This window comes from Aegilops tauschii, chromosome 2, assembly GCF_002575655.3.
Source record: "Aegilops tauschii subsp. strangulata cultivar AL8/78 chromosome 2, Aet v6.0, whole genome shotgun sequence".
NCBI lineage: Eukaryota > Viridiplantae > Streptophyta > Magnoliopsida > Poales > Poaceae > Aegilops > Aegilops tauschii.
In genome coordinates this window covers 389,268,292-389,290,896 of record NC_053036.3, presented here as the reverse complement: position 1 = coordinate 389,290,896, position 22,605 = coordinate 389,268,292, and positions in this window count along the sequence as shown.

Sequence of the window (22,605 nt, the reverse complement as noted above, 5' to 3'; positions counted from 1 at the left end):
AGTTGGAAGTCTCTATCCCTAGAAAACTTTAAGATGAGTGGGAACCTACTATTAAAATTAAAATTAAAGATCATGAATGTTATGCTTTGTGTGATTTGGGTGCTAGTGTTTCCACGATTCCAAAAACCTTGTGTGATTTGCTAGGATTCCGTGAATTTGATGATTGTTCTTTAAACTTGCACCTTGCGGATTCCACCATTAAGAAACCTATGGGAAGAATTAATGATGTTCTTATTGTTGCAAATAGGAATTATGTCCCCGTAGATTTCATTATTCTTGACATAGATTGCAATCCTTCATGTCCTATTATTCTTGGTAGACCTTTCCTTAGAACGATTGGTGCAATTATTGATATGAACGAAGGGAATATTAGCTTCCAATTTCCATTAAGGAAAGGTATGGAACACTTTCCTAGAAAGAAAATAAAATTACCATATGAATCTATTATGAGAGCTACTTATGGATTGCCTACCAAAGATGGCAATACCTAGATCTATCCTTACTTTTATGCCTAGCTAAGGGCGTTAAACAATAGCGCTTGTTAGGAGGCAACCCAATTTTATTTTAGTTTTTTTTACTTTTTGCTTCTGTTTAGGAATAAATATTTCATCTAGCCTCTGGTTAGATTTGTTTTTATGTTTTAATTAGTGTTTGTGCCAAGTTAAACCTATAGGATCTTCTTGGATAATAGTTATTTGATCTTGCTGAAAATTCCAGAAACTTTCTGTTCACGAAAACAATTGTTTAAAATCACCAGAACGTGATAAAATATTGATTCCAATTGCAGTAGATCAATAAACAAATTGTCTGGGTCGTCCTATCTTGGTAGAATTTTTTGAGTTCCAGAAGTTTGCGTTAGTTACAGATTACTACAGACTGTTCTGTTTTTGACAGATTCTGTTTTTCATGTGTTGTTTGCTTATTTTGATGAATCTATGGCTAGTAAAAGAGTTTATAAACCATAGAGAAGTTGGAATACAGTAGGTTTAACACCAATATAAATAAAGAATGAGTTCAATACAGTACCTTGGAGTGGTGTTTTGTTTTCTTTCGCTAACGGAGCTCACGAGATTTTCTGTTGAGTTTTGTGTTGTGAAGTTTTCAAGTTTTGGGTAAAGATTTGATGGATTATGGAACAAGGAGTGGCAAGAGCCTAAGCTTGGGGATGCCCATGGCACACCAAGGTAATCTAAGGACACCAAAAAGCCAAAGCTTGGGGATGCCCCGGAAGGCATCCCCTCTTTCGTCTTCGTCCATCGGTAACTTTACTTGGGGCTATATTTTTATTCACCACATGATATGTGTTTTGCTTGGAGCGTCTTGTATGATTTGAGTCTTTTCTTTTTACTTTACCACAATCAGGGGATAATGAGGGAGTCCTGGACTAAGGGGTCCTCGGGCGTCCGGCCTGTTGGACATGGGCCGGACTGATGGGCTGTGAAGATACAAGACCGAAGACTCTCACCCGTGTCCAGATGGGACTCTCCTTGGCGTGGAAGGCAAGCTTGGCGTCTGGATATGAAGATTCCTTTCTCTGTAACCGACTTTGTATAACCCTAGTCCCCTCCGGTGTCTATATAAACCGGAGGGTTTAGTCCGTAGAGGATAATCATAGTCATACAGGCTAGACTTTTAGGGCTTTAGCCATTACGATCTCGAGGTAGATCAACTCTTGTAATACTCATATTCATCAAGATCAATCAAGCAGGAAGTAAGGTATTACCTCCATAGAGAGGGCCCGAACCTGGGAAAACATTGTGTCCCCCGTCTCCTGTTACCATCAACCTTAGACGCACAGTTCGGGACCCCCTACCCGATATCCGTCGGTTTTCACACCGACATTCGTGCTTTCATTGAGAGTTCCGCTGTGACGTCGAAGACAGGATTGATGGCTCGCCTTGTTATCAAGGACAGTATCACCTCCAGAGGTGCCCTGGCCTCAGGCCAAACCCTCCGGCTGGGCGGCTTTACCATGACCGCCCCTACGGCCGTTAAGCCAATGATGACTTCTCGGGTCATCGAAAACCACCTCCGTGTTAGCTCCGAATACTCCAAGCAGATGGATCTGGCTAAGTTATCATCTTTGAACGAGCTCCTAGATCGCATCGCCTCCTTGGGGGTCGCTACAGACTACGATCGGATTGGGCTTAAACCCGACCAGAGAGAAATTAAATCTCCGCCGATCACCCACCAGATAGCGGTAGTAGAGGAGCAAGACGACAACTCTTCCTCTATACTGAGGACGCACTATGTTTGGATTTCCGAGCTCGAAGAGCCGGACACCTGCCTTCGGAAAGACACAGCCTGCCCTCCGAACCTAGAATCGGACGACGGGCCTGAAAAATCAGTTGATATCCCGGAGCCCGAGCTATTAAGTTTGGAAGTTCTTCAAACTCCGGATCCCAAATTGGGTCAGGGTTCGGATTTAAAGCCACCCATCCACCCAGATAGACGCGATCTCATGTACATACGGCAGCAGTCTCAGGAAACAGTCCATCACTTTTGGGCCAGATTCCTCCTTGTCGAAGACAAGATTAAAGATTGCCGCGACGAAGACGCGATCTCAGCATCCTGCAATAATTGCACGGATGTAGGACTCCTCAACGCCATCAATCGCCGTCGCATATTACACTTCGCTGACTTGGCAACCATCGTACAGAAGTACTGTGCACTGGGAAGCGCCTGGAAAACTCAGGCAGCTCTCTGGGAACCACCGGTTTCCACTCAACCCCTCGTCCGGGCAAAAAGGATGCACCCTCGCGGCGCACCGGAACCAATAGTAAAGAAATCTAAGCACATCACGGGGCATGGAACCGTTCTGGAGGGATGGTTCGATAGGCCATGCAAAATACACACAACACCGGACACCATACCAACCCACAGCCTTAGAGCATGTTGGATACTCCGGCAAGTGGCCAAGAGCGGTGAGGATATCCTCACCAAAATACCCCAGAGCAACACCCCCGGAAGATGACGACCCCAGCGTATTGACTGTCTTTGAGAGTTTCACTTCAAACAATCGGCGTAAAAGGGCTTTCCGCGACCTTACCGAAGTCTGCCAAGTCGCAGCAATAAACCCCTGGAACGAGACGGCAATAACTTCCAATGCCAGTGAAGAACCAAAATTCCGGACAGTCCGGGCACTAGCCGCCTTGGTCCTCAATCCAATTGTGGACGGTTTTCGGCTCACCAAAGTGCTCATGGATGGCGGCGGCAGATTAAACCTCATCAACGAGGATACGCTCAATAAAATGGAAATAGACAGGAGCCGCATTGAGCAAAGTAGCACGACCTTCTAGGGAATCATTCCCAGTCGGGAGGCGCGATGCGCGGGAAAAATCACGCTCGACGTGGTATTCGGCGCACCGGAGAATTATCGGTCCGAAGAGATAACCTTCCAAGTTGCTCCTTTCAACAGCGGATATCACGCCCTATTGGGGCGAGATGCATTTACACGCTTCCAAGCTATACCTCATTACGGGTACATGAAGCTCAAGATGCCCGGGCCCAACGGTATCATCAGTCTTGCCAGTGAACCGGACATAGCACTCCGCGCCAAAAATAAAACCGCATCCCTGGCCCTCGAGGCATTGTCTGAAATACTCGCGGCCGAAGAGCTAACCGCGCTGCGCTCCACTGTGGATAGGGATGACGTAATCCTCGACAAGTGACCCAAATCCACCTCCTTTAAACCAGCAGATGAAATAGTCAAATTTCAAGTCCACCCAACGGACCCTAAGAAGACAACATCCATCGGGGCACAACTCGACCCAACGGTCGGCGCCGCGCTACGAGAGTTCCTGCGTGAGAACTGGGACATATTCGCCTGGCACCCTTCTGATATGCCAGGAATCCCACGCAGGTTGGCCGAACACAGCCTCAATATATTGAAGGGATATAAACCGGTCAAGCAAACACTGCGGCGTTTTTCCGAACCCAAACGACAAGCTATGGGAGAGGAGCTAGCCAAGTTACTCGAGGCCGGATTCATGAGAGAAATAAAACACCCGGAATGGCTAGCAAACCTGGTGATGGTACCAAAGAAGGATAAATCCTGGCGCCTATGCGTCGATTTCAAAGACCTCAACAAGGCTTGCCCTAAGGATCCCTTCCCCCTCCCTCGCATCGATCAGATTATTGACGCAACCGCAGGACACGACTCACTGTGTTTCCTCGACGCATACTCCGGATACCATCAAATCAAGATGAAGGAGTCCGATCAAGCCGCAACGACATTCATTACCCCATATGGGCCTTTTTGCTTCAACACTATGCCTTTCGGGCTCAAAAACGTTGGCGCCACCTACCAACGCATGATTCAAACATGCCTGGAGAAACAGATCGGCAAGACAGTTGAAGCATATGTGGATGACATCGTCATCAAAACTAGGCACGTCGAGTCATTGATAAACGATCTACGTCTCATATTCGACAACCTCCGTACATATGACATCAAGCTCAATCCGGAAAAGTGCGTTTTCAGCGTTCCCGCGGGAAAACTGCTAGGCTTCATCGTCTCCAATAGAGGAATTGAGGCAAATCCAGCCAAAATCCAAGCTTTGTCACAACTGGCTACACCAATAGACCTCAAACAGGTCCAAAAACTAGCAGGATGCATGGCAGCTTTAAGCCGCTTTATCTTCAGATTAGGAGAAAAAGCATTGCCACTTTATCGACTTCTCCGACGCACCGACCACTTTGAGTGGACAGATGCGGCAATGGCCGGACTAGAAGAAATAAAGGCCCTTTTAACGAGCAACCCAATCTTGGCCGCGCCGAACGTCGGCTAACCCATGTTATTATACATATCGGCAACACACCAGGTGGTGAGTGCCGTGCTCGTTGTCGAGCGAGAGCAGGGCGGACACACGTTCCCGCTCCAGAAACCGGTATACTACGTATCCACTGTCCTCACACCATACAAATCCCGGTACCCTCATTACCAAAAAATAGCATACACGGTCTTCATGGCATCCCGGAAGCTACGACACTACTTTCAAGAGTGCTCAATCACGGTGGCCTCCGAAGTACCCCTCAATGACATAATAAACAACCGAGATGCCATGGGCCAGATTGCCAAGTGGGCCATTGAGCTCCTTCCATTCGACATAACATACAAACCGCGCCGAGCCATTAAATCCCAAGTACTGGCTGACGTCGTTGCCGACTGGACAGAGGCCGAACTCCCTAAAGAGTACGGCACATATTCCAACTGGGTTATGCACTTCGATGGTTCCAAAATGCTCGTGGGATTAGGGGCGGGTGTTGTCTTAATGTCCCCCACTGGCGATGCAGTACAGTACGTACTCCAAATATTATACACAGACTCCAACAATGCAGCCGAATACGAGGCCTTATTGCATGGTCTTTGGATGGCTGTCTCCATGGGTATACAACACCTGGAGGTGCGTGGGGACTCAACCCTCGCAATATCTCAAATAAATGGAGATTTCGATGCCAAAGATCCGAAGATGGCGGCTTACCGTAACACGGTTCTAAAAATGCCGGCCCGGTTCGAGGGGCTCGAGTTTCATCATGTGGCTCGAGAAAGTAATCAAGCGGCGGATGTCCTTGCTTGCATTGGCGCCAAGCACGACCTCGTCCCACCTAACATCTTCCTGGAAAGGCTTTTCAAGCCATCTGTGGTGTGGCAAGGGGAGAGCGGCAACACCGGCCCGGATCCAACCATAACCTCAGATTCCGAACACACTGATATCATCGGGGGCTCAGCCACCGAAATAACACCGTCGGCCCATCTTATCATGGTAGTCATTGCCCCATGTACCGAACCCTTCTTGTCCTACCTTAATAGGCGAGAACTCCCTGAGGATCAGAATGAGGCTCGCCGCATTGTCCGGCGCTCGAAAGCCTACAAATTTTATGACGGAGAACTCTACAAGAAAAGCGCTACCCGAGTACTCCAGAGATGTATCTCCGAGGAAGAGGGGCGGCAGCTATTGGTTGAAATTCATGCCAGTCTCGGTGGTCACCACGCCGCGGCTCAACCCCTTGTAAGTAAGGCCTTCCGTACATGTTTCTATTGGCCGACGGCTCAAGCAGATTCACAGGACCTTGTCCAACGCTGCGTCGGATGCCAGCTTTTCGCCAACCAAAGCCATATGCCACCTACCGCTCTACAAACAATCCCCATCACTTGGCCTTTCGCGGTCTGGGGGCTTGATATGGTCGGACCCCTTAAAGGAGGAAGCCATAAGAAAAAATATCTGCTGGTCATGGTGGATAAATTCACTAAGTGGATAGAGGCCAAACCAGTTAAAATGGCCGAAGCTGGACCAGTGATAGACTTCATATCCGGTGTTGTGTACCGTTATGGTGTTCCACACAACATCATCACCGATAACGGCTCCAATTTCACAGCCGATGAGGTGAAAACCTGGTGTGCTAATCTGGGTATTAAGCTCGATTACGCCTGCATCTATCACCTACAAAAAAATAGTCAAGTCGAACGAGCAAACGGTCTTATCATGAGCGGCATTAAGCTCAGACTAGTGCGGTCTTTGAAAGAATCAAACAAGCACTGGGTGGAGGAGCTCGACTCCGTACTCTAGGGGCTGCGGACCACGCCCAATCGCACTACTGGATATACACCTTTCTTCATGGTGTACGGCGCAGAGGCTGTGTTACCCTGCGACATTATTCATGACTCACCTCGAGTGCGCATGTACGAAGAGAGAGAGAGGCCGAGCTTGATCGGCAGGACAACTTAGATGCCTTGGAGGAGGAGCGCGACGTTGCAAAAGCCCGTTCTGCATTTTATCAACAACAGGCCCGTAGATATCAAAGGAGAGAAGTGCGGGCCAAGATTTATAATGTTGGCGAACTCGTTCTACGCTTGCTGGAGAAGAAAAAGGACAAACTCAAGCCCAAGTGGGAGGGTCCCTTCATCATTGACAAAGTTCTCACTGGAGGAGCGTACCGCCTGCGTGATGCGTCAGACAATCGCTTAGAGCCGAACCCCTGGAACGCGGCCAGACTCCGAAGATTCTATGCCTAGCGCCGAACTCTTTGTTCGTCTCCTTCTCCCTATTGTTTCATTATTTTTCCTCTTGTTTCGCTTCTTCTTTTTTTCGCCTTAAAGCTTTCGCACGGCTAAAACCGTGCACCTATGACGTACACATCCTCAAATATGTACTTCCATTATACCTGGGGGCTTCTGGCACAGAAGCTTATTATTGTTATTTTCCGAGCATCAAGCTCACCACATATGCATTTTTTCCTCATATGTACCTTTTCTTTGCCATTATATGCATCGATATGACTTAAGTTTTGGCCAAGCTGGGTTGCCTGGCTCCTGTGCTTATGCCCTACATTCCCGTTAGTTCGGCTAGGGCATAAAGGGAGCACCTCTGCGATTGTTACTGCCGGGTAATCCGGGTGTGTACCTCAGACTGGGTGAAGCCGAAAGCTAGCGTTCTTAAGGGAATATTCGGTCGGCAGACTAAAGATGTTTTTACATTCATTCCACTATGAACCCCCCAGATGTTACATACACTGCGATTTTTCAATCACAGTTCGGACATGCACATTAACGCATGTACACCCAGGGAAAGGAACCCTTAACGGAACTATTGTCTCTAGAAGATGTTCTTTACAATCACAATGTAATATAACATAGCTAGCCAGATACAACTTGTCTGTTCAAGCAACCATGACCCCTACGCCTGGTTTCCATGCATACCCCGGTCTATTTTGCCGTTCAGGTATTCGGAAACACTCCGCACCTTCAGGTCCGGAGGTCGAAGCGAAAAGGTCCGCCATGACAATTGTTTTACAATCCAGCTAGGGACAAATATGTCAAGGAAAGTACATAGTCACTTGGACTTAAAAATTTCCTCCTCTATACCGTCCAACAGACTGTCTAACTTACAATCCTGTTGGGAATATTTGGCGGCTACTTCTACTTGGTCATATACCAAATTAATGGGAATTTCTTTCCCATCTGACCCTAGAGGTCCGACCCGGGCCATATGATTTGGATCAAGCTTGGTATACCGTGTTTTCACCATGGCCCAGGCCTCTCGGGCACCTTCCCGGCAGGCCGATATCTTCCATAATCGGAAACACCGTCGTGCTCCCTTGAATAGTTGTACAAGCTCCTCCATACTTCCTGGAGGGGAGGCGGATGGCCATAAGGCCTTGGCAACACTTCGCATCGCCTGCCGAGCTCGCTCGTGCATTTGCGATAGCTCTTGTAGCAGATCGCCCGAAGATCCGGACGTCTCCTCCTCAGGACGGCCAGTCAGCATACCTACAGACATAACTCTGTCAGTTCCTTTCCTGCTGAATTACACGAAGGTAAGTTTGAACACATACTAAATATGCCGCCTCACAGCCTCTTATTTTCCTTCACGGAGTCAGCCAGCTGGGCCCGCACATCTTTTAGTTCTTCGCCCAGCTGGGTATTGGTATCCTGGAGTTTGTTTTTCTCCTCCCTGACCCGTGTCAGTACATGTTCGCCCGCGGCCCGTTGCCTTTTGGCTTCTTGTTCACCCGCTTGCACGACTTCTAGTGCCTCCTTCAGTTTATCTGACGCTCATGAGATATGAAACAATATTAACATTACTGGTATATAATTATATTCTCTCGATGGAGGGGAATATTACCAGGCGATGCCTTCTTGGATTTTTCTAGTTCATCGCTAGCGGCATTTAGCTCGGTCCGACACTTTTCCAGTTCTTGAGACAACAGGTTGTTCTTCTCCGTAAGCACCTGGTTATACAATGATCCTTAAATCAGTTGTATCAACTGTTTTAAGTCTCGGGGGCTACCGGTATATAATTATCATACTTGGACAATGTAAACTCACCCGTATATCTTTCAAATACTGGTTTGTGGCTCTGGAAAGCCCGTCTCGAGCAGCTCGGATGTATGCATCAGCCGAGCTGAAGCCATTGAATGCCTCTTTTGTAAAGCCGGGGTCGCGTAGAACGGCCCTCCGGCGCCGATGATTCATGGCGCTCTCCACTTCCGAGTTTGTGACGGACACATCATCTGAGTCCTCTGCTAAAGGACAATCCGGCGTCACTCCCGTATCAGCCCTCGCCTTTATGGCAGGGTCTGGAACCTGACTGTTGGGAGTGTGATCGGCAGGACCCCTGGACATAGTCTGGTGAACGCTTTTCCTGATAAGGCACAAGCGAATAATGTCACAGTTGGATGTGACTGCCAAGGAGCATATTTACAAAGCCATACCTCTTTGATGAAGGCTCGGTCGTGTCTTCGTTTGCCTTCCTCTTTGAAGGCTTGCCCGACGTGGGCACCGCTCTCTTTGGAGTTGCCTCTGATGTAGCATGGCATGCCAGACGCCTTCCCTTTGGAGCACGAGACAGTGCGGTGGGTGAGGCAGAATGAGGAAGCTCTTTTGGAGGAGATGTCTCCTGATTACTTACGTGTGAGGCAGGGAGAAGATCGGGGTAGTCGGCGGTGTTAGCAACTTCCGTGCCGCCATAGCTCACCTGGTTGAACACCCCATTCTCGAGCTCCACGAATATGTCTAGATCCTCTTCGAATCCGGGGTCAAGGTCCCGGTTGTGGTCCTCTGGCTGTGGGGTGGGGCTGTGGAGCCCCTTGGTGATCTTTGGCCATTCCTGTTACATATGGACGGACTAATGTTCACTAAAATTGACTCAGGGAGTAGATTGAGTAGAGTAGTAGGATTAGGACTCACCTAGCTAGGAGGATTGTACATGGAAAATCCATCTTGGTGCTTGATACGGGTGAATTCCTCTTTCTCCCCTTTGAATAGTTCGGTCAATATTTTGGCCAAAGCAGCGGGGGTCTCCGGACCCTTCCGACCTCAGCGGGAGGCGTCATCTTCCCCATTATAGTGCCACATGGGAAGCCCTCTGTATTGGAGGGGCTGAACCCCTCGTACTATGGAAGTCACCATTAGCTCGACTATTGATAATCTGGACTGGGCAAGCACCTTTATCTTGCTTAGCAATTGACGGACTTCCGCCCTGTCTTCCTCCTCGAGGCTTCGAGGGTGCCAACTGTGGCGTTTCTTCAACGGAGTGCTTGAAAATTCGGGCAGACCCATTCGGACTGGGTCAGGAAGGGCGACATCCTCAATATAGAACCACTCGGAAGGCCACTCTTCAGACGCCTTCTTCGGTGTGCCGGACAAGTATCCGGTCCTGGCAATGCGCCATACCTCGACTCCGCCGACTTCGAATATTGATCCCTCTTGGTTACGGGGGACGAGGCAAAATAGTTTCCTCCATAATTCAAAATGGGCCTCACAGCCCAGGAATAGCTCACAAAGAGCGACGTAACCCGCGATGTGTAGGATGGAGGCAGGAGTGAAATTGTGAAGTTGGAGGCCATAATACTCCAAGAGTCCTCGGAGGAACGGATGGATTGGAAATCTGACGCCTCTTAGCAGGTAGGGAACGAAGCACACTCGTTCCCCCTGGATGGATTGGGGAAATTCTCAGCCTGAGCCCCGCCGTTGAAGGAAGTCAATCCTGCTCAAATGGGGACCAGATCTGCGGGGGGAAGAAATCCCTGTGTTTGCAGCTTCACTAACTGACCGTGGGATACAGAACATTTCTCCCAATCGCCTTTTTTAGGGCCGTGGGGACGGGAAGAAGAACTGGGAGTGCTGGCCATGTTGGAATGGTCTCTCCTAGCAAGCTCTGAGGATTTTCCGCGTGATGTGGAACGGATCTGAGATCCAATCCCTTTAAATAGACGCTTTTCTTACATGGCCGGGGTGTTATGTGCAAAAAATACCCTGACCTCTCATATTCACTCGACACGTGGAAGCTGAATCTATGGACGCACAGAAGCCGATGGGAATGGCATTAAATGGAAGGCCGAATACAGCTCTTTGAAGTCATCGAAGGAGGAACCCGCCTTGCAATGCCGAAGACAATCTGCACGTCGGACACATTGTCATTGAAAGCCTGGTTCGGGGGCTACTGAGGGAGTCCTGGACTAAGGGGTCCTCGGGTGTCCGGACTGTTGGACATGGGCCGGACTGATGGGCTGTGAAGATACAAGACCGAAGACTCTCACCCGTGTCCGGATGGGACTCTCCTTGGCGTGGAAGGCAAGCTTGGCGTCCGGACATGAAGATTCCTTTCTCTGTAACCGACTTTGTATAACCCTAGTCCCCTTCGGTGTCTATATAAACCGGAGGGTTTAGTCCGTAGAGGATAATCACAGTCATACAGGCTAGACTTTTAGGGCTTTAGCCATTACGATCTAGAGGTAGATCAACTCTTGTAATACTCATATTCATCAAGATCAATCAAGCAGGAAGTAGGGTATTACCTCCATAGAGAGGGCCCGAACCTGGGTAAACATTGTGTCCCCCGTCTCCTGTTACCATCAACCTTAGATGCACAGTTCGGGACCCCATACCCGAGATCCGCCGGTTTTGACACCGACAGCCGTCGGGACAAAGGTCCTTTTAGCCCCCAATCGGTGAATCACTCGCGGGTACTCTACGAGCCGACCCGACTTTAGTCACCACATGTATCATGTATAAAGTATATAGTATATACCCGTGATCACCTCCCGAGTGATCACGGCCCGATAGTATAGCATGGCAGACAGACAAGAATGTAGGGCCACTGATGGAATAATAGCATCCTACCTAAGCATTTAGGATTGGAGGTAAAGGTAACAACAGTAGTAGCAAAGACAGGCTATGCAGCAGAATCGGATTAACGGAAAGCAATAACATGCTACACTACTCTAATGCAAGAAGTAGAGAGAAGGAATAGGCGATATCTGGTGATCAAGGGGAGGCTTGCCTGGAAGCTCAGCCGAGAAGGAGGGGTCGTCAACACCGTAGTCGTACTGGGCAGCAGCGGCGTCGGTCTCCGTGTCTAGCGAAAGAAGAGGGGGAAGAAACAATAAATATAATGCAAACATATGCATGATGATGCATGACATGACAATGAGCGATGCTAGGTGTGCCCTAACGCGGTAGTAGGTGATACCGACGAAGGGGGGAAACATCCGAGAAAGTATCCCCGGTGTTTCACATTTTTAGACAGATGAACTGGAGGGGGAAAGTTGCATGTTCGCTATGCTAAGGATGTGTGCGGACGAACGGGCTAAGTATTCAGATTCGTCTTGCCGTTCTGAGCAACTTTCATGTAGAAAACATTTTCATCTGAGCTACGGTATATTTTCTATGTTTTTCTAAAGTTTTAATCATTTTCTGAATTTATTTATCTATTTAATTTTAACATTATCCATAATAGTGTCTGCTGATGTCATCATGATGCAATGCTGAGGTCATCAGTCAACAGTGCGGTTGACGGTTCAAATCTGACCTGTGGGTCCAGAGGGACCCACATGTCATTGACTAAACTAACTAAATAGAGTTGGTTTAATCTAATTAACCTAATTAGTGGGTGGGGCCTACTGGTCAGTGAGTGTTTAGCAGTTAATTAACCAACTAACTAACTAACAGTTTATTTATTTATTTTAATTCGTTTATTCATGCGAGACCCACATGTCATAGACACAGGGGGCGTCCACGTCAGTGTTGACCCAAGTCAACAGGTCAAAGGGGGCCCTGTGCCCACCAGTCAGTGGCCCAGGCGGAGCCACGTGGACGCCACATCGGACACTGGCCGGAGACGTGCCGGAGCTGACTCCGGCGAGCCAAATGCGGCGGCGCGGCTTGGGAGAGGCGCGGATTTCGCGCACAGGGGGTCTGCTGGGCTGTGGCCGGGCGCGATCGACGCGGCTCGGCGTCGCGCGTCAAACGGTGGTGGCCAGAGGGGTTGGAACGGACGGGGGTGAGCACTTCGAGCTCGCCGACGGCGAGGTGCTTCCGGCGAACAACAACAACGGTGGTACGACGCGAGTTCGGGCAATCCAGAGAGCGGGGCGAGGCCTACGTGCACGCGCGAGCACAACGACACGAGCCCGGGACCAAATGGTCACGAGCCCGCGACGCGTACGGGAGCTCGAGGAAAACAGAGCTACGGCGAGCTAGCGAACAAATGGAGAGGCTGGGGAGGATCTACGGGGCGTGGTGAGTGCAACCGGCACTGGCCCGTGACCATTTGGTCAGCGGAGACTCGTCGGCGACGAGCTCCGCGGCGCTGCTTTCGGGTGGTTCGGCGGCAGCTAGCTAGGGCGCGAGAGAGAGCAAACGGGTAGTAGGTGATAGGACCTCACCGAGCAGCACACACGGAGGCCGGTGAATGGTTTAGTAGCAGCAGCAGTTGCCGAAGACGACGGAGTTCGCCGGCGACAGAGGCGAAAAGGGGAGTCTCGATCTGCTCCCCACAATGGCTCCCATCTCGCTCCTGGTGGTTGCAGATGGCGTAGAGGACGGAGGCGGAGCGAGCTGGCACGGTGGTGAGGCGAGGAGGTCGCGGTGGCCGCGAGTTCTACGGCGGCGAGGTCATGGTGGCGCTCGGATGCGGTAGGGAAGAAGGGAGCGGCGTGGTGGATCTAAGGGGAGAGGGAGAGGCGGAGATCCGGGAGGAGAGCGGGGGTGAGTGGGAGACGGAACCAAGGAGGCATGGGCGTGGCGGCCTTATCCCCTCGGCGGGGATGGCGAGGTGGTGCGACGGGGACGCGCCCCTGTTCATGGCGCGGTCGGGGGAACAGGGCGTGGGGAAGGAGGCGTCAAGGGGTAACGGGGGAGTGGGTCGACCCGGATGGGCTGGCTGTTGGCTAGCTGGGCCGGAGTCTTTTCCCTTTCTATTGCTTTCTATTTGTCTTTTTATTTTCTATTTATTTTTACTTTACTGTTTTATTTTAGTTTCACATTTATATTAGTAAATTTATGAAAGTAGTCCCTAATTTAGTGTATGTAATAAGCCACATTCTGAACATTTTAGTTTTGATGTTTGAAAACTTTCGATGTTGGACAAAAATTCAAATTTGAATTCGAATCATTTTGAACTAACACGAGATTAGCGACACTAACAGAGGTGATGTGGCATCATTAGCATAGGTTCACTGTAGCATAATTATCCGGGCATTACACTTATCGGATTGAATATTTTGGACTCTAGAACACTTGATGTATGTCTTGCATGTGGATACCCGTGGTGACAATGGGGTCATCTATTGATTCACTTGATATATGTTTTGGCAATCAACTTGCGGATTCCCGTGGTGACATTGGGGTAATCTAGGCATAGAGGTTGAAGCATGTTTTCGTCCTTCTTTCTCCGGTAGAAACCTTGGGGCACTCTTTGAAGTTCTTTGTGTTGGATTGAATATTATGAATCTGAAGTTGTTTGATGCATATCGAATAATCAACTCACGTATACTTGTGGTGACATTGGAGTATCTAGGCAACATTAGAGTTGGTTGATGCGTATCATATGGTGTTATTTTAGTATGAACTCTAGAGCCATTTGTGACACTTATAGGGATGGCTCAATAGATTGATCGGAAAAGATAACTTTGAGGTGGTTTTGTACCCTACAACAATTTCATCTTATGTTCTCCGCTAGATGAGAACTTTGGAGTGACTCTTTGTCGTACGTTGAGGGTTTTTTATATGATTCAATTATGTTATCACTGTTGAGATATTGCACTAGTGAAAGTATGAACCCAAGACCATGTTTCTAAGCATTGCAATACCGTTTGTGCTCCGTTTTATCACTTTCTACCTTGCTGTTTTTATATTTTCAGATTACAAAAGCCTATATCTACTATCCATACTATACTTGTATCACCATCTCTTCGTCGAACTAGTGCACCTATACAATTTACCATTGTATTTGGTGTGTTGGGGACACAAGAGATTTCTTGTATTAGATTGCAGGGTTGTTTCAGAGATACCATCTTCATATTATGCCTCCCATGGATTGATAAAACTTAGGTCACCCACTTTAGGGAAAATTGCTACTGTCCTACAAAACTCTGCGCTTGGAGGCCCAACACGAGTCTACAAGAATAAATTGTGTAGTAGACATCAAGCTCTTTTCTGGCGCCGTTGTCGGGGAGGTGAGTGCTTGAAGGTATATCTTTATATCTTGCAATTTAATCTTTTTAGTTTCTTGTTTTATCACTAGTTTGGTTTATAAAAGAAAACTACAAAAAATGGAATAGAGGTTGCCTCATATGCTTCATCTTTATAATGTCTTTCTTGAAAATGATGGATCGGAAAATTGTGCCAAAGCGTTAGAAGAAGAATTCAATAAAATGCTTGGCATAAATTGAATATTGAGAATGATTGCAATGTTATTGGTATGATTTCTATGAATATCCATGATGCTAATGATATGCAAATCCATAAGCTTGGGGATGCTGTGTTTGATGAAGATGATATTTTTAGTCCCCCAAGTCTTGATGAGCAAATTTATTATGATGATAGCACACCTGCTATTTCTGATGATTATAATGATGAAAATGGGTTTGGAAGAGTGTCAACTCTAGGTTATAATGATCCCACTATTTTGGAGGGTGTTGAATCTTATTGTAAAAATTATGGAAGTGGATTTGTAGAGGTCATGACTTTATTTCATGATGATTCCACTATTCCGGAAGAGGTTTCAATTAATGATTATGAGAACAAAGTTGCTATCTATGATGATTACTGTGATGACATGTATGCTATAAAGAGTAATGATAACCATGAAACTTGTCATCATGATTTTAATGTTCAATTTGATTATGTCAATCAAGTATCTCATGATAGTTATTTTGTTGAGTTTGCTCCCACTACTTTAATGAGAAGAAGATTGCTTATGTGGAGAGTAGTAAAATGTATATGCTTATGAGTCATGAAAAGAATGCTTTATGTGATAACTATATTGTTGAATTCATTCATGATGCTACTAAAAATTATTATGAGAGAGGAACATATGCTTTTACACATCTTAATAATATCAAGTTTCCTCTCTTTATGTTGAAAGTTTTAAAGTGTTGCTTGTTTTGCCTTTTTATGCTAGTTGATTCTTGCTCCCATAAATTGGTTGCTCGCCTTTGGGATGGTGTGGATGACAGTTGACTTCATTCTGTGCAAAAACAGAAACTTTTGCGCCCAGTAATGGAATTGTTTAAAATCACTGGAGCGTCAAAAAATTCTGGATTTTTTACACATGATTTATATACGAATTACCTATGTTGTCCTAATTTGTTTGAATTTTTGGATTTACAGAAGTATGGTCTAGTTATTTGCTACAACTTTCTTCATGTCAAGTATCAATTCCTTAGACTATGAGATCATGTCACTCCCGGATATCGGAGGAATGCCTTGTGTGCTATCAAACATCACTTCGTAACTGAGTGATCATAAAGGTACTCTATAGGTATTTCTGAAGGTGTTTGTTGGGTTGCATGGATCGAGTCTGAGATTTTTCACTCTGTATGATGGAGAGATATCTCTGAGCCCTCTCGGCAATACAACATTGTAAAGAGCTTGCAAGCAATGTGGCTAATTAGTTAGTCATGGGATCTTGTATTACGGAATGAGCAAAGAGACTTGTCGGTAACGAGATTGAACTATGTATGGAGATACCACGATCGAATCTCGGGCAAGTAACATATCACTGTACAAAGGGAATTGCATACATGATTAACCGAATCCTCGACATTGTGGTTCAACCGATAAAAGATCTTCGTCGAATATGTGGGAACCAATATGGGCATCAAGGTCCCGCTATTGGTTATTGACCGGAGAGGTGTCTCGGTCATGTCTACATGATTCTCGAACCCGTAGGGTCCGCATGCTTAACATTCGGTGACGCTAGAGTAGTATTAGGATATGTACGTGTTGCTCGGAGTCTCGTATGAGATCCGGGACGTCACGAGGAGCTCCTGAATGGTCCGGAGGTAAAGATATATATAGACAATGGATCAAGTACTGTTTTGGTCGCCGAAAAAGTTTCGGGCATTATCGGTATTGTACTAGGAGTGTCGAAAGGGGTCCGGGGGGTCCACCTGCCCTCCGGGCCCACATGGGCCAGGGGCACCAGCCGCAAGAGGCCCATGTGCCAAGGAGAGGTGGAGGAGGAAGAGTCCTAGAGGCACCCCTAGGTGCCTTGGGGAGGGAGGACTCCTCCCTTGGCCGCCTCCCCTCCTTGGAGGAGGGGCTAGGGCTGCGACCCATCCCTCCCCCTTGCCTCCAATATATAGTGGGGGAGAGGTAGAGGCTGGATACACCAATTCCGACGCCCCGGCGGCAGCCCTACCCTCTCCCATAACTTCGTTTTCTTCTTAGATTGGTTCCGGCAGCGTTTGGCGAAGCCCTGCCGGCACTACACCACCACCATCGCAACCACGCTGTCGTGCTGGTTGAGATCCCATCTACTTCTCCACCCCTGCTTGCTGGATCAAGAAGGAGGAGACATCATCGAGCCACACGTGTGCTGAACGCGAAGATGTCGTCCGTCCGGTACTTCATCAGATTGGATCGCGATTGGATCGTTAAGAGTACGACTACATCAACCGTGTAATATATGCTTCCTCTTAACGGTCTACGAGCACTACAGGAATCAGCTATTTTGCCGTCTGCCACGGCGGACGGCAAAGGCATGAACGGCGGATGGCAAAGGCCTTTGCCGCCAGCCGCGGACGGCAAAAGGCTCAGGCAAAGTAGGCTACAGTAAAGAGCTACTTTGCCGTCTGCTTCCGGGCGGCTGACGGCAAAGGCCCTTTGCCGTCTGCAGCGGACGGCAAAGAGAGCAGACGACAATAATTGCACTGTCAGTCCGTTAAGTGGCTAACGGCAGGCCTTTGCCGTCCGCCGCTGACGGCAAACTTTCTAGTGTCTTTGCCGTCTGCCGCGGTAGGCAAACTTTCTAGTGCCTTTGCCGTCTGCCACTGTAGGAAAACTTTCTAGTGTCTTTGCCGTCTACCACTGTAGGCAAACTGACCAAATTGGTCAGCTCCCAGGAAGCACAGTTGGCTGCCACGTGGCTTCTTTGCCGTCTGCGGCTGACGGCAAAGAGCCCGTTGCCGTCGGTGGCGGACGGCAAAGAGCCTGCATATTGGCTCTTTTTTCTGTTTTTTATTAAATCCAACAATTTTCACAGCAAATATATATGACATATATAGATATATTTCACAGGCCTATTTAACAGCAAACATATCACATATATCCAGCACATAAGTTCCATACATTCATACATAAGCAAGTTCCATCCATTCATAGATAAGCAAGTTCCATCCATACATATTACATAAGCAAGTTCCATCCATCCATTCATACATAAGCAAGTTCCATCCATACATAAACAAGCACTCCATAGCAAGCTAGCTTCCATGAAGTGAATGAAATCTGCAAAATGGCAAAATAAGAAAGTTAGAAATAGGTGACTAGAATAAGAAGACTAGAACAAGAAGAGTAGAACAAGAAGAAGACTTGAACAAGAAGTGTAGAACAAGAAGAAGACTAGAACAAGAAGAGTATGTCATTTATGAGCTAACTTACGTGAAATGGATCATATATGAGCTAACTAAGTTGAAATGGGTCGTTTATGAGCTAGCTAAGGTGAAATGGATCATTTATGAGCTAACTTAGTTGAAATGGGTCGTTTATGAGCTAACTAAGGTCAAATGGATCGGTTTTTAGGTAACTAAGGTGAAATGGATCGTTTTTTAGCTAACTTAGGTGAAATGGATCATTTATGAGCTAACTTAGTTGAAATGGATCGTTTTTGAGCTAACTTAGGTGAAATGGATCATTTATGAGCTAATTTAGTTGAAATGGATCTTTTTGAGCTAACTTAGGTGAAATGGATCATTTAAGAGCTAATTTAGGTGAAATGGATCGTTTTTGAGCTAACTTGGTGAAATGGATCGTTTATGAGCTAAATTAGTTGAAATGGATCGTTTATGAGATAACCTAGGTAAGATGGGTCATTTTGGAGCTAACCTAGGTGAAATGGGTCATTTTAAAGCTAACGTAGGTAAAATGGATCATTTAGGAGCTAATCTAGGTAAAATGGGTCATTTTTGAGCTAACTTGGATGAACTGGATCATTTATAAGCTAACCAAGGTAAAATGGGTCATTTTAGAGCTAACTTAGGTAAAATGGATCGTTTATGAGCTAACTAAGCTAATTATGCAATTTTTGACATAAGTAAGCTAAGTACAGATCGTTTTAGAGCTAACTTAGGTAAAATGGATGGTTTTGGAGGTCAGTAAGCTTATTAAGTCATTTTGGAGGAGAAGAAGCTAAGTCTAGGTCATTATGGTAAGCATTGGAGGAAATAAAGCTAAGTCTAGGTCTTTATGCATGTGTTAAGCAAAACACTAGATAAACTTACCATGATCCCGGAGGTGTAGGAGCGGGCTGGCTCGTGTCGGTAGCTGGAGAAGGATCGTGCGATGCTTGTCTGGAGTTACGCTGCACCAAAGATCATTTCCAATGTCTTGTTAGCATGATGACACTCAAATGTTAAGACTAGCAAGTAATGTCCATTCAAATTAAACTCACCGTGGTCCCAGGAGCAATCACTGGCATCGGCGGAGCGGTCTGACCGGTCTTCTCGCACACAGACTGCACATTTGGGTTTGACGACTCAGTCATACTAGTTAGTAATGAGACAAACACTACATGAATGTTTTGGCTAATCTGCAGAAGAAACTTACCACAAGGAGCTCGTACATGGCCCTTGCCTGCATGTCATTCCGTGCCCTCTCCTCCTCCAACATCTTTGTCGTCCTCTCCTCCAACTCCCGCTGCCTCTCCGCCGCCTCCGCCAGAAGTTTCTCCGTTCTATCTCTCTCACTCTGTATAGCAGCCTGCAACACCACTCACATGACCATTTGTAATCATTGATGGAAGCGCACACAATGTAATGGAGAAAGATAGCTGAGTACGTATCACTAACCTTGATGGCGAGTTGCACTGGCCGTTCACGAGGCCTTATCTCAGGAGCGGAGCTCGACTGGCGCGCCTTGATCTCCGGGAGAGTGCTAGGACAACGGATAAGTCCATCTCCAATGGCTATGGAGCCATGGGACCTCCCGCCACCAGATATCATCACCAGCTCTGGATCAATGGGACCCTGGCTCGGGTTAAAGTCCTCCCCTTTCCTCGCCTTCCCCTCATCTCTATATCTCACGAGCTTGTTGTGGGAGGAGATGTTGGTGAAGTTGTTTGCATCATCGAGGTCAGACTGAGAGAATGCCTTGACTTTCTTGAAAGAGGCAGTTTGGGCCATGGCATACAGGTCGTACACCTCTGGCACCTTATCCACCTTATTGTGGCGTGCCTGAAAGAGAGAAACAATGTAAATTAGTAATTAAAGGGCTCAAGCTAGCATGATGAATGAATTGCATGAATCATGAAGCAAACCACATACCCAGTTCCGCCCGAACTGATATAAGTTGGAGCTGCCTTGATGGTGTGGCACACCTTCCATTTGGGCACGTTTGTCCTTGGCCTCGTTGTGGAGGGCTAGCCATTCTTTTGAGCACCACTCATTGACCAACACCTCCCAACAGTCCATCCGATCCGCACACCATCTCGGAGGCGCCTAAGTTAGCAAATAGAAACTTGAGCGCTACGGCTAAGAATTACTAAATGAAGGAACTTAAGTAGAAGGCCTTAAGAATTACCTTCATGTACTGCTCCTTACTCAGGAACTTATCGCGGCACGCCGGCTTGGTCTTCTTGATACCACGCAAGGCGTAGTAGTCTCGAACAGCCTGCACCCGAGCCTCGTGCCGTAAGTTCTGTAGTAGGCGCTTGCAGACGTTCTCGATAACATGTGCCGCGTCCTCCTCGTATCCCTCCTCACACCTGTAGAATGTCTGCAATCAAATGAGACAATATTGATTAGTACAATTAATAACTAGCTAGTTGAAGATTTTTAAATGTGTAAAGGAGAAATTACCCAGAACTTTCTGATCACCATGTCTGCCCTCGTGTCGCACAAGACACCATCGATAATCTCATCCGGCGGGGCCGAGGCAGCCAAGTAGTGCTCCCAGCTCAATCCAAGCTCTGGAAGCCGACCCTCACCAGGCAACGTGACAAACCCCGGGAAGTTTTGCCGGCAAAGAACTCCAAGGACGGAGTTGGGCCGGCGGACACTATGATGGTGGTCCCAACCCCTGCAGCATGACAAGGCCAACGCATTAGTTATTTGAAGAAACGTGAATGCAGAAGGTACAAAAATATTAAATGCACTTACCTCTCCCCATCAGGGAAAATCAACCACCTTTGCTCACGGGTCGCCGGCACGGACGGGAGCCGTGTAGCACCACACTGGTAGACGGTGCCCCCCTCCTCCTCAATATCAGTCGGCTCCCCGCCATCATCAGCATGGCCACTCGGCTCCTCGGGCTGATCCGGCCAGGTACCCCATCCAGACGTGTGCTCCTTCGGGGTCTCGTGGGCCGAAGGCCAGTCGACCCGAGGCTCATGGGCCCAAGACCCGTGGACCGGAGTCCATGTAGCCTCCTCCTCGGATGAGTCCACCCTAGCAGTCACATGCTCGGGTGAAACAGCTGGGGGTGGCGGCGAGGAAGGCGCCGTAGCAGTCACCCTACCTCCTCTCCCGCGACCACGTGCCCCACCTCCTCTCTTCCTACCTCGTCCCCTGCTGGGCACCGCGGTCGACGAAGAAGGGCCTGGCGGTGTCGCCATACTGTCCAGCAACGCTCGGCGGAGAGGTGCGTGTGGAATGGAAGACCTCACACCACGCGCCGATGAAGAAGGGGCCTTGGCGCGCTCCCGACCAGCGCCCACCATCTTTCAACACCTGCCATGACAAACAGTAAATGAAATTAGTACAACATAAAAAAAGACCGACATGAATAATAATATGTGTATCACTTAAGTGTATCATCATCAAGTACAACATAAAAAAATTTAATACCTGACACTACTAATAATCTCGATCAGTATCATCAATAAATGCATAATCATCATCATCACTATAATCAATGACGGGCTCATAGGGTTCAGTGGCATCAACATGTGGAAGGCCACCTTGACGTAATCGGTCAAGCAATGACAGGTCATCCGTATCGACTATATGAAATATCCAGGAATAAGAGCAGTTCAAAGGAAATAGAAGTTGCGAAACAATGTACCGAGAACTTACTCGATGTACGGCCGCACTTCTATCAGGTTGTTGAAGATATACAACGAAATGGTCCGCCATTGTTCGTTATCCAAAGATACTGGATTCGAAACACTGGCTGGTGCGAGATTCCCTTTGAATAGGCTGAGGTTGGATCCACCCTTTTTAGGGTCGTCAGCATTATACCAAGGCTTCGGATTATGCAAATGACGATTTTTGGCTTCGTAGTGTGCTGTCACGAAGTTTGCCGCCTCCTCAGTGATGAATGCGTCAGCCATCGATGCTTCAATTCTACGTTTATTTTTACATTTTTGTCGAAGCGTCTTCTGCATCCTCTCAGTTGGGTAGCACCAACGATTTTGCACGGCCCCCCCCAATCTTGCCTCGGTCGGGAGATGCAAAATCAAATGTTGCATTGGATTAAAGAAGCCCGGTGGAAAGATCTTCTCTAACTTGCAGATCAACTCCGGCGCCAACTCTTCCATTTCTTCTAGCACGCCAGGCGATAGTTCTTTCGCACAAAGAACACGGAAGAAATAGCTGAGTTCTGCCAGTACTAGCCATTCATCCTCAGGGATGAAGCCACGCAACATCACCGGCATTACCCGC